The sequence below is a fragment of the Petromyzon marinus genome, unplaced genomic scaffold (assembly GCF_048934315.1).
Source record: "Petromyzon marinus isolate PM22_M1 ecotype Great Lakes invasive population unplaced genomic scaffold, UKy_Petmar_22M1.pri1.0 PM_G_Scaffold_10, whole genome shotgun sequence".
Taxonomy (NCBI): domain Eukaryota; kingdom Metazoa; phylum Chordata; class Hyperoartia; order Petromyzontiformes; family Petromyzontidae; genus Petromyzon; species Petromyzon marinus.
The window spans coordinates 2,067,251-2,084,232 of NW_027422651.1; the positions used below are offsets into that span (position 1 = coordinate 2,067,251).

At 47.7% G+C, this 16,982-nt stretch overlaps 1 long non-coding RNA gene across 1 annotated transcript; it reads left to right on the forward strand.

The window, feature by feature from the left end:
• LOC142908645 (uncharacterized) lies at positions 1 to 3,955 on the forward strand. Its single transcript, XR_012931894.1, has 3 exons — positions 1 to 49; positions 347 to 412; positions 1,541 to 3,955. It is a non-coding gene; the product is annotated as an uncharacterized LOC142908645 (long non-coding RNA).
• Positions 3,956 to 16,982: the final 13,027 nt, after the last annotated feature.

Sequence of the window (16,982 nt, forward strand, 5' to 3'; positions counted from 1 at the left end):
CGCGAGGCAACAGGAAGCTGCCGTGTGCGCGCTTGCACTGAAATCCGAGGTGAGAAATTCTCATCGTTGTGGTGGTGGTGGTTGTTGTTGTTGTTTACCAAGGTAGAGCCTCTCTCTCTCGTAGGGATGTCAGTTGAGTAGCAGCGAGCATCGGAATCGATGTCCAGGTTGGAACTTTACAACGCGGGGCCTAGCCACGCGGGGCCTTGCCTCCTGCCCTCGCCTGATTGCATTCACTTTAATTATCTCGCTTAAGTTTAATTTGTCTTCACCCGGCTCGCCACTTTGTAACTTTGTTTTATTGTAAATATTCACGCAGTTTTTATTTTCGTTCTTTTGTTACCAGGCCAAGCCCGCTTGAGCTGCTATACCGATCTTGTTATCAGAAGCGACCTGCCCATAACAACACAAGGTGAGGCTTTGTCAACGTGTGTGAATGTTTTGACTTAAAACTTTGGTGACTGCAGGAATTAATATTCTTGGTTCTTTCGGTAAAGTCACGTAGATAGAAAATTAAATGAAAATAACATAAAAATAATTAATAATTGTAAATAAAGCAAAAACAACTCACGTCGTTTTGATCGCAACACAAGTGGTCTTTATTTAATGTAATTGTATTATCTGTTATTGTTATTTTCTATCTACGTAACTTTACTGAAAGAAACAAGAATACGTGTGTCAATGTCTATCGGTCAAAGACACTCAGCGGAGAGATGCGCAAACTCCAAATATACAGCAGGCGTCAGGGTCGGGATCGAACCCACGACTACCTGTACACCAGGTGAGGTAGTTAACATCTCACCACGGAGAGAGACACGCAAACTCCAGTTAGCCTCGGCTGTTTTCGTTGATCCTCGATTAATTACTTGGTGGAGTGAGAAAGCATTGATGCCGAGCAGATGAAGGTGGCCAGCATGATTCTAGACACGCCACTGCCAGTGTGTGACAGTGTCAAGTTTGTGTTTGAAGTAAAGTCTATTAACTCTATTGAACACGGAGGTTATAGCGTAACAATAGTGTACTTTTGTTTTCCTCTGGAACTCTTTATAAGAATGGAAACAGGAAGTTAACACAGCACACACATTCAGCTGAAGTCGAAACTGTTCATCCCAGCATTCAAGGACATCTGAGCTTGGATTCACACCTCTAAGTTGCGATTGAACGTTGATTTATGCATTTCTGCCTAACACAAATAGTATTGTTTTCAACACCCTTTGCTATGTCAGCTGAATTTAGCTCTCATAAATATTCCTTTTGTAGCCAGACAGCCGAAATTGTGTGCTCGGAGTTTTGGGTGAACATTAATTTTGAAGATACGAGGGCTTCCAGGCATTTGCCCTCTCATTGTGTGCCATAACAGCCCGTGTGATGAATTTGGGAAACGTTTTTACTACATTCTGAATATATGAATAAGTATAGACGTGTAAGTCACATGTGACTATATATGCATTCCTCTGTGCCTCGATACTGTCGTGTAGATGGTGTGGATATTATTTTTTTCTGTCTGCAGCTGACGCTTCCTCTGACGCTTCCTCTGCAGAATTGGTCTGATGGAGCAAAGGCGCTCGGCGCAGCTCGGTACGACAATGCAACAATGCGACCAGCATGCATACAGCACGGATCGTACTGGAAATTTCACACTGCACGAGAGAACTCACACAGGAGAGAAATCCTTCAAGTGCAGTGTGTGTGGGAAGGCGTTTGCACGTTCATTTACTCTTGTAGAACACCAGAGAACACACACGGGAGAGAAACCCTTCAAGTGCAGTGTGTGTGGGAAGGCGTTTGCACGTTCATTTACTCTTGTAATACACCAGAGAACACACACAGGAGAGAAACCCTTCAAGTGCAGTGTGTGCGTGAAGACGTTTGCACATTCATATACTCTTGTAACACACCAGAGAACACACACAGGAGAGAAACCCTTCAGGTGTACTCCGTGCGGGATAGCGTTTTCAAAGCAACAACATCTTCAAGTACACCAGAAAACACAAAAGCATCAGAAGATCCACAAAGAGTGGAGCCTGAAATCGGCTTGTGAAAGTCAAAGTGCCACCATGAGCCCATCCCTCATGAAACACGAACCGGAAGAAAATCCCAGCTTGGACACTTTTAAAGTTATCGAGGTGAAATATGAAAAGGTGATGATGAAGAGGGAAGAAGTGAAGGTGAAATGTGAAGAAGTGATGGTGAAGAGTGAAGAAGTGAAGGTAAAATGTGAAGATGAATATTCAACTCCAAAATGGGACCTTCACATCGACGGAGGCAACGTGAAGCAGGAGGAGAATTCTGACTGTGAGGCAGAGCGAGGCAACTCCCAGCAGTTTGTGGAAGTGGAGGTGTGGTTGGACTTGCTCCTAGACAATACAACGTCAAGTGGAGACCCGGTAGATGTGTAAGCCAGAGACGATGTCGCTACAATAGATGCACCTTTGTCACAGGCCTTTAATGACAAGAATGCGAAGTTGAACACTCAATTCCCAGGTTCAACCTGCAGAGTAAGAGCGAGCGGACCATCTTTGTGGACCTGTGGTTTGGGGAGATCTCTGACCAGGAGCGAGAGCCAATAAGCCCCCAAGCATTCACTATGTTATCAATTGCATTTATATGGTGCTTGCTTAATCGCCTCTACGTGACTTTACCGAAAGAACCAATGAGTTTGGATCCCTGCAGTCACAAACTTCAAATCAAGATTGCCTCAGCAACTCGGAGTTTTGTATCTCATTTCAGACACTCGAAGAACATCCCCAAGTAGCAGCTGCCCCTGTGTGGTACAAGGTGGTGACCCTGCACCGGCCTGCATGTGGACAAGAGCCTGTCAGTAGGGGGCGTTGGTTTATGCGTCATCTCAGTTGTGTAGTTTGTAGGCAATCTTGATTCGAAGCTTTCGTGACTGCAGTAATCCACACTCTTGAGTTCTTTCGGTAAAGTCACCACGTGGGTAGAAACATAACAGATCACGGCGTTTAGATCGCAACACGCACAATCGTCATCAGGTGGGACAACCACAGCAAGAGAAACTGCTGAAGTAGTAGGCGCCTACTCCAGAAGTTTCTTCTTATTGCTGCTGTGGTTGTCCCACCTGATGACGATTGCTTGTGTTGCCATTGAAGTGCCGTGATCTATTATTTGTAGTGTAATGTTTTGAATTTGCTACATTTTGACCCAGACGCCAGCATGCAACGGCCTACTCGTTTTGAATGACGCAACAATAGTTCGTTGTACATACACTGTTAAGCAGACGGTGCGTATTTGTAAAATAACTTGTTAATACGATGTAACGTGATGCAGTCAATTTCGCTGCAGTAATTAAATGTTGTTAATATGCCCGTCAATGATTTAGAATGAATACTTGTCTGATTGTGCACGTACATGTAACATTTTGTCTGAGGGTCAAACATTGAATAAGTGAAGTTAGGACAAAGTGTGTGTGTGTGTTTGGAAGTAACCTGTACAGAGAACTCAGTTGAGACCCGTTGTTCTTGTGATACAGGTCAAAGGGTACTTTTGTGTTTCACGAAGCGTCTGCCTCTGGAGCAACTCATTGTCTTTGAAATAGGGAGCACGCTCGGATTATGCATCAGTCACAAGGCATACCACTTGAAAGTTACACGTATAGGAGGAGGTACATTCTCTAAAACACGAATTGTAGTTTTGTCTTACGTGCTGACGTAGATTTTGTCTAACTAGGACTATAAATGCACCTTGCTGATTCATGTCTGGATGTTCGTAACCATCGGTTGGAGCAAACCCCACTGCTGTTGTTGAGACGCTGTGCACCAATAATGGTCCAACACATTGACGGCCTTCAGGCCAGGAAAGTCACAACATTTGCACACGAAGGACGCATTCACGCAAGTACCCCATGCTCCGTTTTGAAGTTTTAAAATGAAACATCTTTGAATTGTGTTGTGTTTTGAGTTAGATGATTTTATTTCCTCATTAAAAGCTTGTATCAATTTACATCTGGAAGACTTCATTGAAAAGGACATTTCGTGTGAATTTTCTCTCGTCATTAAGTAGATGGCCTTGCCGGGAGTTCGGACACAAACAGTGTACACAAACAGTGTACACATACAGTGTACACACACAATGTACACACAGTGTATACACTGTACACATGCACAGGGTATACACTGTACACACACAGTGTACACACATACAGTGTATACACAGTGTACACACAGTGTACACATGCACACAGTGTACACACAGTGTATACACAGTGTACACACATACAGTGACAGTGTACACACACAGTGACACACACAGTGTATACACACACAGTGACACACAGTGTATACACACATAGCGTACACACAGTGTATATGCAGTGTACACACACGTTGTACACAGTGTATACACTGTACACATGCACAGGGTATACACTGTACACACACAGTGTACACACATACAGTGTATACACACAGTGTATACACAGGGTACACACACAGTGTACACACATACAGTGTATACACACAGTGTACACACACAGGGTACACACACAGTGTATATACACACAGTGACACACACAGTGACACAGTGTACACACACAGTGACACACACAGTGTACACACACACAGTGACACAACAACCGCCATTCGCCACTAAGTGGTGGTGATGTCACCACGACGCCGATGATGGCAGCCTCGGCTGGTTGGTGCGCCCTGTTTTGTCCAGTTTTTTCTTGAGAGGGGCCTGCTGTTCAACACACCCGTGCTGGTGAGAGGGGCCTGCTGTTCAGCACACCTGTGCTGGTGAGAGAGGCCTGCTGATGTGGGGCCTGCTGTTCAGCACACCCGTGCTGGTGAGAGAGGCCTCCTGTTCAGCACACCCGTGTTGAGGGGCCTACTGTTCAGCACACCCGTGCTGGTGAGAGGGGCCTGCTGTTCATCACACCCGTGTTGGTGAGAGAGGCCTGCTGTTCAGCACACCCGTGTTGGTGAGAAAGGCCTGCTGTTCAACACACCCGTGCTGGTGAGAGGGACCTGCTGTACAGCACACTTGTGCTGGTGAGGGGGGCCTGCTGTTCGACATACCCATGCTGGTGAGAGGGGCCTGCTGTTCAGCACACCCGTGCTGGTGAGAGGGGCCTGCTGTTCAACACACCCGTGCTAGTGAGAAAGGCCTACTGTTCATCACACCCGTGCTGGTGAGAGGGGCCTGCTGTTCATCACACCCGTGTTGGTGAGAGGGGCCTGCTGTTCACCACTCCCGTGCTGGTGAGAGGAGCCTACTGTTCAACACACCAGTGCTGGTGAGAGAGTCCTGCTGTTCAGCACACCCGTGCTGGTGCGAAGATGGCGCCGATGATGGTAGCCTCAGCCGGTCTGTGCGCCCTGTTTTGTCTTGTTTTGTCTGTCAATTCAGTGTTTTGCCAAGATTTTCGGAGTTCTCTAACAAGAGACAAACTTTTAAATATCAGGGAAACAACTCCTGTGGATTTAATTCCTACTTTTCTGCTTCCAGTGGCAGAATTAGTAGGCATTCTAGTCAATGCCGTGCTAGGCTTTGCTCAAGCAGCGAAACGCTGCCCAAGGGGTAAACGGTCGGGGGCTCTAGTACGGCTACGCAGACGCGGGATCCGAACAGTGCTTCCGAGCTTTTTCCTCTCCAACGTACGTTCGCTGTACAACAAAATGGGTGAACTTCAGCTACTGATGGTAAAAAACAAAGACTTTCTTTCAGCTTCTGTTTTGTGCTTCACGGAAACATGGCTGTGTGATTTGATTCCGGACACTTCGCTACAACTAGCAGGATTCCATCTTGTAAGATCGGATCGTGACATAGCACTCTCCGGCAAGACGAAAGGCGGTGGTATTTGTTTTTACATTAACAGTGGCTGGTGTTTAGATGTCACAGTGATTCTGCAACATTGTTCTCCACTCCTTGAATCAATTTTTATAACCTGTAAACCGTTTTACTCGCCTCGCGAGTTCGCGTCGCTCATTTTGGTCGGAGTTTATTTGCCGCCTTGTCCTCAGGTTAAAGAGGCCCAACGCATGCTCGCCGATCAGATTCTGAGTGTGGAGCAAGCAAATCCAGATTCGTTGGTTATCGTACTTGGCGACTTTAACAAAGGTAATCTCAGCCACGAACTCCCCAAATACATACAATTCATTAAATGCCCAACCAGAGAAGGGAACACTCTGGATCACTGCTACACTACAGTCAGTAGAGCCTACCACGCCGTCCCCCGAACAGCACTAGGACACTCTGACCATGCCATGGTCCACCTGATTCCTGCATACAGGCAGAAACTAAAACTCTGTAAACCTGCTGAGGACATCTAAACAGTGGACCAGTGAGGCTGTGGAAGATTTGCGGGCGTGCTTAGACTGTACTGACTGGGATATGTTCACGACTGCTACCAATAGTCTGGATGAACTCACAGAGGCTGTGACGTCCTACATCAGCTTATGTGAGGACTGCTGTATCCCAACACGTACCAGGGTGAACTTTAACAATAAGCCCTGGTTCTCAGCAAAGCTCAGAAGGTTGAGGTTGGAGAAGGAGGAAGCGTTTAGGAGTGGGGATAGAGACAGATTCAAGGAGTCGAAGAACAGGTTTAGCAAAGCGGTGAGAGAGGCTAAACGACTGTACTCAGAGAGACTAAAACACCAGTTCTATACTAGCGACGCTGCTTCTGTCTGGAGAGGACTCAGGCAGATCACCAACTACAAACCCAGAGCCCCCCACACCACTAATGACTCCCGCCTAGCCAACGACCTGAACGAGTTCTACTGTAGATTTGAAAGACAATTGGACTGTCCTGAACCACCCCTTCCCACCCAAGAGGCCCCACCCCCCACCCATACTACAGAGACGATTCTCTCCTTTCAGGAGGGAGAAGTTAATAGACTTTTCAAGAGGCAGAATCCACGCAAAACAGCCGAGTCGGACTCTGTCTCTCCAGCCACCCTCAGGCACTGCGCTGACCAGCTGTCTCCAGTGTTCACCAACATATTTAACACCTCCCTGGAGACATGCCATGTACCAGCCTGTCTCAAGTCCTCCACCATCATCCCTGTGCCCAAAAAGCTAAGGCCAACAGGACTAAATGATTACAGACCAGTCGCCCTTACATCTGTGGTAATGAAGTCTTTTGAGTGCCTGGTACTGGCACACCTCAAAGCCATCACAGATCCTCTCCTGAACCCCCTTCAGTTTGCCACAGAGCCAACAGGTCTGTGGACGACGCAGTTAACATGGACCTCCACTTCACCCTACAGCAGCTGGACGCCCCAGCATCCTACGCCAGGATCCTGTTTGTGGACTTCAGCTCTGCCTTGAACACCATCATCCCTGCCCTGCTTCAGGACAAGCTCTTCCAGGTGAACGTGCCCTACACCACCTGTAAATGGATCACAGACTTCCTGTCTGACAGGAAGCAGTGCGTTAAGCTGGGAACACAAATCTCTGACTCCAGGTCCATCAGCACCGGAACTCCTCAGGGCTGCGTCCTTTACCCACTGCTCTTCTCCCTGTATACCAACAGCTGCACCTCCAATCATCTGTCCGTCAAACTCTTGAAGTTTGCGGACGACACCACCCTCATTGGGCTGATCTCCGGTGGGGATGAGTCTGACTATAGGTGGGAAGCTGACAACCTGGTGACCTGGTGTAGCCAGAACAACTTAGAGCTAAATGCTCTAAAGACAGTTGAGATGGTTGTGGACTTCAGGAAGAATACAGCCCCCCTCACCCCCATCACCTTGTTAGACTCCCCAGTCAAAATTGTAGAGTCCTTCCGCTTCCTGGGCACTATTCTCTCCCAGGACCTCAAGTGGGAACTGAACATCAGCTCCCTCACCAAGAGAGCTCAACAGAGGATGTACTTTCTACGGCAGCTGAAGAAATTCAATCTGCCAAAGACAATGATGGTGCAATTCTATACAGCGATCATTGAATCCATCCTCACCTCCTCCATAACCGTCTGGTACGCTGCTGCCACTGCCAAGGACAAGAGCAGACTGCAGCGTATCATCCACACTGCTGAGAAGGTAATTGCCTGCAATCTACCAACCCTCGAGGACCTGCACACGACAAGGACCATGAGGCGAACGAGAAAGATTATGGCCGATTCCTCCCACCCTGGACACTCTCTGTTTCAGCTACTCCCCTCCGGCAGAAGGCTTCGGTCCATCAGGACCAAAACCTCACGCCATAAAAACAGTTTCTTCCCATCTGCTGCTGGCCTGTTAAACAAGGCCAAGGGCTTACACTGATTTTAACATTTTATCTACATAATTAAACCTTGCCGATATTAACTATGTTAACCTATTTGTATTTTTTATTTTTAAATTATATCTTAAAGCTATTTTATATTCGATATTTATTCAATTTTATATACTTCAGCCCCTTGGTGTTAGTTAGACTTTTAACCCTTATTATTATAGTAAGACTTGTTTAAAACTTATTTAAGATTTTAGATTCCTGTATGTTGAATGTATGCACCATCCTGCCAAAGTAAATTCCGTGTTGGTGTGAACTTTCATGGCGAATAAAACCCTTTCTGATTCTGATTCTGATTAACAAGCGTGAGCACAACACGTGTGCGTGTACTAAGGCACGAGGACCCCAATTTGTTAAGGACAACACGAGGGCAATTTATGGGAATTGTGGATGGAAATCTTCACTGGTAGTGCATTTATCATGAGCAACCACGGCAAATTGGTAGGGCAGAGGAAGCGATGGGAGTTGTGTCTAGCAAATGAGAATGTCTAGAAGAGTGTTTAATGAACAGTGATCGGTGTACACAGGCGACAAAACCCTGGGTTAGTCACGTGTAACGTCTGAAATTAAAATTGAAAGAAGCCATATCCCATTTATCCAGACAGAAACAGCCACTGCCACTCCTTGGGGTAACGACGTTTAACTTTGTATCGGTCCTTTAAAGTCTTGCTTTATTAGCCGATGACCTGTTATTGTAGTCGGTTTAAGGGTCGAGGCAGTCCTACCTGAGACTGCTTTTTCTGCCCTGCAACTGCAAGGACAGTAGTCCAGGCCCAATTTTATTCGCAAAAAAACCCTATTGAGGCAACCATTGCCGGTGACGACCACCACCCAATTGCAATCTTGACCTTTGCAGGCTGGCACTCACAACTTGACCCAACCAGCGCGAGCCACCGGATAACGCCCAGACGTGCCCCTATTGCCACGTGGGTTGGCGCCCCTCACCTTGCCGCAGAAGGAGCACGTGTACTTGGCGTGCTGGCTGATCTAGATTTTCTTCACCATCTTACGCAGGGACGCGCCGTACCGCGTGCCATACTTGCCCACAATGCCAACCTTCTTCGTGCGCTTTGCCTAACGGAGAAAGAGAGCCGAAAGCAAAGACCACACAAAACGTCATTTTCCTGGACACGCAGCGTTTTATATCCGCTCAGATGCTTCGCACCAAGGTCACATTACGACAGACTTCCCAAACAAAACAATACTCAAGTTTATATTTTACTCGCCCTTATAAGAACAATTGCCACCCATAAGTCTACAATTACCTATGGCACGCTTTCAGCACGAAGAGGTTGGGCAAAATCGAATAGGTCGCAGTAGACAAAGGCTAAAGGATAGTTTAACGAACCACACCACCAGAACGGTTTACGTACAACAGTAAACATTAAGGTCTGGTGGCGTGGAATACCCTACACATCGGCAATTTACTGCATTGCAGATTAAACATTCAGTTTAACACGTAGGCTTTCGCGACCACTATCATCCATAGTAGAGTGTTTTGGGTTAGATGGCGTAAATATATAAAAGTGTCGATAAAACCCGCCACCACCCGACACAGCCAACTAGTAAGGGTTGTCACGTAAACTGAACATGCCAATTCGTTACTAGTACAGCACTAGTGTATTGTATAGTGTAGTGTATTGTGTAGTATACTAGTACAGCACATCAGTGTTGGAGAGCCAAGCCACAACATTTACAATCTGAGTACGACGTTTCGCCAGTAATTACACCTAGCTTCATCAGGTGACAGCCAGATTTGTGCCGTACTAGTAACGAATTGGCATGTTCTGACGTGACAAACCTTACTAATCGGCCGGTGGCAGGTTTAACGATACATTTGCATATTTACGCGATCTAATCCAAGAAGACCTGTACGGAGATTAAACATTGTCAACACTCGGGAAATTATTTAAATCCGCACAAAAACGTTAAATATATTATTCAGATGCCTGGTCTCGTGTGTTGAGCCATGTGCACATAAAACCAATCAAGAACCCAGGGAGGAATATTTTTGAAGGGAAACCTGCGGCAACTCTCCAAGCAGGTTTGGGACGCCAACAGTCCTCAGGTCAATCCACTGCTGGATGAGAGAATGACCGCGCCAACACGCACGTCTCGTGCTGCTGCTACTCTCCCACACCAAGTTGGAAGGTGTCGAGGCATCACAAGCACCGTACAAGGGTAGTACTACTGCACTGATCCCCAACCGAGTCCCGCGGCCTATATGATGCTTATGGCGTTTTCTGTCCACAGCTGCTGGACACGCGGTTTCTTAAGACGCCATCACTTGCGGTGCAACCTGCAGCCAAACCGGCTACTTGTGCGAGCTCGGTGGCGGGTTGAATACATGCTCGTCCAACCGATGAAATAGATCGACACCGTGGCCGTCTAAGCCACACACGCAACCCAGCGAAGGCGTCTGTCACCATCAATCGTTTCGCCGCGCAACACAAACAGGCGAGTCGCAAGGTCGTTAAAAAGAGGCAGACTGCTTTCATCTAACAGTGGATAGACCACGGCAAAAACAATGCACATATAAAACTCGCACCAATGAATAACGCAGCGCGGAACGTAATCGGTAACTAAACAGCGTGTAACTATAACGAGTATAACTATTTATCAACGCGTCCATTGGACCACAGGCGAAGCCTCAACAAGTTGACGTTCAATGGCCGCGAAGCCAGGGGGCCTGCCGCCCTCGAATCTAAGCCAACACCGATGTCGCTAAAACCAGGACACTCCGACAATAAATAGCTGCACACAGTCACGAAGCAAGGCGGCGGCGACATTCTGAGCACGCGAGTTCCCGCGAGGAGAGCTCCATGGCCGAAGATGAACGCGGATCGCGAAGCCTCGGATGGCCGCGGACGTAGAAACCCACCATGGCGGGCGGCTGTGGCGGAAAGAAGGGAGTCCTCACTGCGCATGCGCGACTAGGGGCTCCTGCCCCGTGACGTCATCACGCGAGCATGACCGCTAGTGTATCGCAAGATGACGTCATCACGCGAAGCAATATTATTCACGTGTCGAAGTCACTCGCGAGCTCAAACGTGATGACCTCATCAAAGTGTGCTCCAGCTCCAACGTAACAAATACTTTTGAGATTCCGCGTTCGCAGTGGTGCACAAACAGCAATAAAACGCGGCACATTCGTCAATAACTTGGAGACCTAAAAAAAACATAATAGGCGACGTTTCGAACAAAGGCCCTTCTTCACAGCACACGCAGAGACTCATAGACTCAGCACACAGAGACCCATAGACTCACCACACAGAGATACATAGACTCATCACACAGAGACTCAGACTCAGCACACAGAGACCCATAGACTCACCAGATACACACTGTGACACACACAGTGTGTGTGTCACAGTGTGTATGTCACACAGTGTGTTACAGTGACACAGTGTTACACAGTGTGACACAGTGACACAGTATGACAGTGTGTCACACAGTGTCACACTGTGTGTTACAGTGTTACAGTGTAAGTGTTACACAGTGACACACAGTGTGTCACAGTGTAACACTGTAACACTGTGACACAGTGTGACACAGTGTGACACACAGTGACACACAGTGACACTGTGATGAACCCAGTCAGAGCGAAGGACCCCAATTAATGATGAACCCAGCCAGAGAGAAGGACCCCAATTAATGATGAACCCAGCCAGAGAGAAGGACCACAATTAATGATGAACCCAGCCAGAGAGAAGGACCACAATTAATGATGAACCCAGCCAGAGAGAAGGACCACAATTAATGATGAACCCAGCCAGAGCGAAGGACCACAATTAATGATGAACCCAGCCAGAAGAGACGCTCAGTGAAGGTTTGCCAAGGCGTTCACCTCCCCTCCCTCCCCCCTCCATCCAACACCACTCCCTCCACACGTAGACGGACGAGAGGGGGATAAGATGGGGAAGAGTCTCTACACCATAGAGCTCGATGTATCATCCAACCATCATCACCTAGCCAGCGTGCTGATCTTAAAGGTGCATTGAAAAATGTGATACTCCGACCGATGCTTCTGTTGTTGTGGAGTAACTCATGAAGCCAGCTATGGCTCTAGGATTTGGTGTTACATGTTATTTATGTAGTTTATTGTACAAATTCGGTCACAGTCCCTGTGATCACTGTTACGTTGCAATAATGGCTTTATTTTTTGGTGATTTGGAAAACGTTTTTTGGTTTGGACATGTTTGTTTTGTTGTAGTACGGAGTTAGACTGATGGCCTTAATCTAAGTTTTCTTGTGGTTGTTGTTTGACTTGCATCCCACTGGGATTTTTTGCACACAGCGTTGGTGCACGGTGCTTTTTTCAGGAATATTTTGCTGTTTTTTTCCTGGATTTTCTGTTTGCACAGTCACACATAGTCACTTTAAGATTTTATTTCGATTTAAAGCTTTTGTGACTGCAAGGATTCATCTTCTTTGGTTCTTTCGGTAAAGTCACCACGTAGAATGAGAATAAAATAATAAATTGATAAAATAAAATAACACAATAATATTGAGAATATTATTATTGAGAATATTATTGTGTTATTTTATTTTATCAATTTATTATTTTATTATCATTCTACGTGACTTTACCGAAAGAACCAAAGAAGATGAATCACTTTAAGATGTTTTATTGTTCGTATTTTAGTTTTTTTTGTTTGTTGTGGTTGCACCCGATTCAAGAGCCGAATGGCTCACAGGGCTATACCAAAATAAAGAAACTGAAAAACTGAAACACTTGCACCAAGCTCTCAAGACGAATGGATATTCGGACCACACAATCCGTAAAGCTATCACCCCAACCGTTGGGAAAGAACCATCTGAGGACCCAATCAAAACCATCACCTTGTCATACATTAGCAGGGGTCATCAAAAATACTTCTAAAATCCTGAGCAAACACACAAGATCCAGGCTCGATTTAACAGTGCGTAAAATCCGTGAGCTAATCCCATCTGCGAAGGATGTTGATCCCTGACGTGCAATACCCCGGCGTCTACAAACACAAACTGTGTCTGTGGCAGCAGTTACATTGGGGAAACTAAGCGACACTTATTCTTAGCTCTTTCGCTAAAGTCACGTTGAAGGGAAACAATAAAATAATAAAATATATAAACAATCAAAATTCTCACGTTTCGACCATAACACAAACGACCACGTGAACTGGTCGAAACGTCGTGAGAATTTTTATTGTTTTATATATATTTTATTATTTTATTGTTTCCCTTCGACGTGACTTTACCGAAAGAGCTAAGAATTGAATTACTGCAGTCACGAAAGCTTTAAATCTAAATTTAAGCGACACTTCTCGGGCCGTGTTCGTGAGCAGAAGGCGGATTTGAAACACGGAAGGATCAACACCTCGGCCGTGGCTGATCATTGTTTTAATGCGGTTGGCTCACGCGAAATAGATTTCTCTAAGACGAAGTTACTTTGTAAGCCCACTGGCTATCAGCAAAGATTCGTTATTGAGGCCATCCACAGACACAATTTGAACCGAGAGGATGGGTACAGACTCAGCAATCATTGGAAGGACGTCATGGACCAGTTTGTCGTAACTGGCTGTGATGTGTCCATCCTGTCACCTCCCAATGTTCGTTTTATTTTACTAAAGATGGGACCATCAATTCCAGTTCCCGCGGTGTCGCCCTGTGCATTGGGCCCACCGCAAGTTGTTAATTTCTCCACGGCTCGTGCGTCCACCCTTCTCTCGATTCTCCCAGTTCACGTGAACATCACCGCAAGTTGTTAATTTCTTCACCCTTCTGTCGATTCTCCCAGTTCACGTGAACATCTCCGCTTGTGATCCACGACGCTGGAGCTGCGCCCGTTTTAATCCTTTAAAACAGCTTCTTCTTCTTTGCCTTTAGCGATCGCCCCACTTCTTCCCCTCCTGATGACGGTCGCCTGCGTTGCGATCGAGACGTCGTAGTTTTCTTTGTTTATTTGATTATTTCTGAACATATCCCACGTGACTTTATAGAAAGTCCCCCAAAGAATATGAATTCCTGCACTCGCGAAAGCTTTAAGTCAACAACAAGTTGTAGTGACGCAGTTGGGGAGTCGGCAATACTTGTAGGGGCTTCTTTATTCAGCAACAACAACAACAAGTTGTAGTGACGTAGAGCAACAACAACAAGTTGTAGTGACGTAGAGCAACAACAACAAGTTGTAGTGACGTAGAGCAACAACAACAAGTTGTAGTGACGGAGAGCAACAACAACAACAACGTGAACACCGCCGCCCTACGTGGGCGGACGCACTTTGACCCTCACCACAAGTAGTGGCACCGTCTGTTGCTCAGTAAGAGCAGTCGCCAGCGCCGTCTCACTAGGTGGTGAAGACGACGACGATGATGATGACGACGATGATGATGACGACGATGATGATGACGACGATGACGACGACGATGATGATGACGACGATGACGACGACGATGATGACGACGATGACGACGATGATGACAATGACGACGATGATGACAATGACGACGATGATGACGACGATGACAATGACGACGATGATAATGACGACGATGACAATGACGACGATGACGAACTTGAACAGCCACGACGGAGGATTCCAGACATCACGTGGTGCACCACGTGATGTCTCACGTGGTGCACCACGTGATGCACCGAAGTTACCCTCTTCCATCAGCAGGCGGCGCTGTGCCCCTACAATAACATCAACAACAATAACATCAACAACAATAATATCAACAATAACATCAACAATAACATCAACACAGTGCTATGCCCCTACAATAACAACAATAACATCAACAACAACATCAACACGGTGCTATGCCCCTACAATAACATCAACAATAACATCAACATCATGACGGTGGTGGCTGCGGCAGCGGCGGCCTTGCACGCGCTGCACACACACGGAGCCTGAGGTCTCGCCAGCGGTGTGAGACTGAGGGAGCGGTGTGAGACTGAGGGAGCAGAGAGAGAAACATCAACCAGGGGCTGTCCCCAACAGACTCCACCTATTCCTCTTATTATTACTCCTCCTCCTACACTTCTTACACCTCCTCCTACACCTCCACCTCTACCTCCTCCACCTCCTCCTCCACTGAGACCTCCTCCACCTACTCCTCCACTGAGACCACCTCCTCCACCTCCACTGAGACCTCCTCCACCTCCTCCACTGAGACCTCCTCCACCTCCACTGAGACCTCCTCCACCTCCTCCACTGAGACCTCCTCCACCTCCACTGAGACCTCCTCCACTGAGACCTCCTCCAACTCCTCCACTTAGACCTCCTCCACCTCCTCCACTGAGACCTCCTCCACTGAGACCTCCTCCACCTCCACTGAGACCTCCTCCACCTCCACTTAGACCTACTCCAACTCCTCCACTGAGACCTCCTCCACCTCCACTGAGACCTCCTCCACCACCTCCACTGAGACCTCCTCCACCTCCTCCTCCACTGAGACCTCCTCCACTGAGACCTCCACCACCTCCTCCACTGAGACCTCCTCCATTGAGACCTCCTCCACCTCCTCCAACTCCACGTGCTGCTCCATCATCCCCACGGTGCATCCTTGCCACCATCACCACCATCATCACTACCGCCACCACCATCATCATCACTACCATCGCCACCACCATCATCATCATCCTTTCCACCATCACCATCGTCATCATCGTCGCCACCATCACCACCATCCTCACCATCATCACCATCACCATCGTCGCCACCATCACCATCGTCGCCATCATCATCCTTGCCACCATCACCACCATCATCATCTTCACCATTATCACCATCCTTGCCACCATCACCATCGCCATCATCGTCGCCACCATCACTATCGTCGCCACCACCATCATCACCATCGCGACCACCATCAGCATCGTCGCCACCACCACCATCATCACCACCATCACCATCGTCGCCACCACCATCACTACCATCACCACCACCATCACCATCATCATCATCGCCACCACCATCACCATCACCACCACCATCACCACCATCACCACCAACATCACCACCATCACCACTACCATTACCACCATCACCACCACCATCACCATCACCACCATCACCACCATCACCATCGTCACCACCATCACCACCATCATCACCACCACCACCACCATCACCACCATCACCAACATCACCATCACCACCATCACCACCATCACCACCACCATCACCACCATCACCACCATCACTATCACCACCACTACCACCACCATCACCACCACCACCATCACCACCACCACCATCACCACCACCATCACCACCATCACCACCACCATCACCACCACCATCACCACCATCACCACCACCATCACCACCATCACCAACATCACCACCACCATCACCATCACCACCACCACCACCATCACCACCATCACCACCACCATCACCACCACCACCACCACCATCACCACCATCACCACCATCACCACCACCATCACCACCACCATCACCACCACCATCACCACCACCATCACTACCATCACCACCACCATCACCACCACCATCACCACCACCATCACCACCATAACCACCACCATCACCACCACCATCACCACCACCATCACCACCACCATCACCACCATCACCAACATCACCACCACCATCACCAACATCACCACCATCACCACCACCATCACCACCATCACCACCACCACCACCATCACCACCACCATCACCACCATCACCACCATCACCACCATCACCACCACCATAACCACCATCACCACCATCACCACCACCACCATCA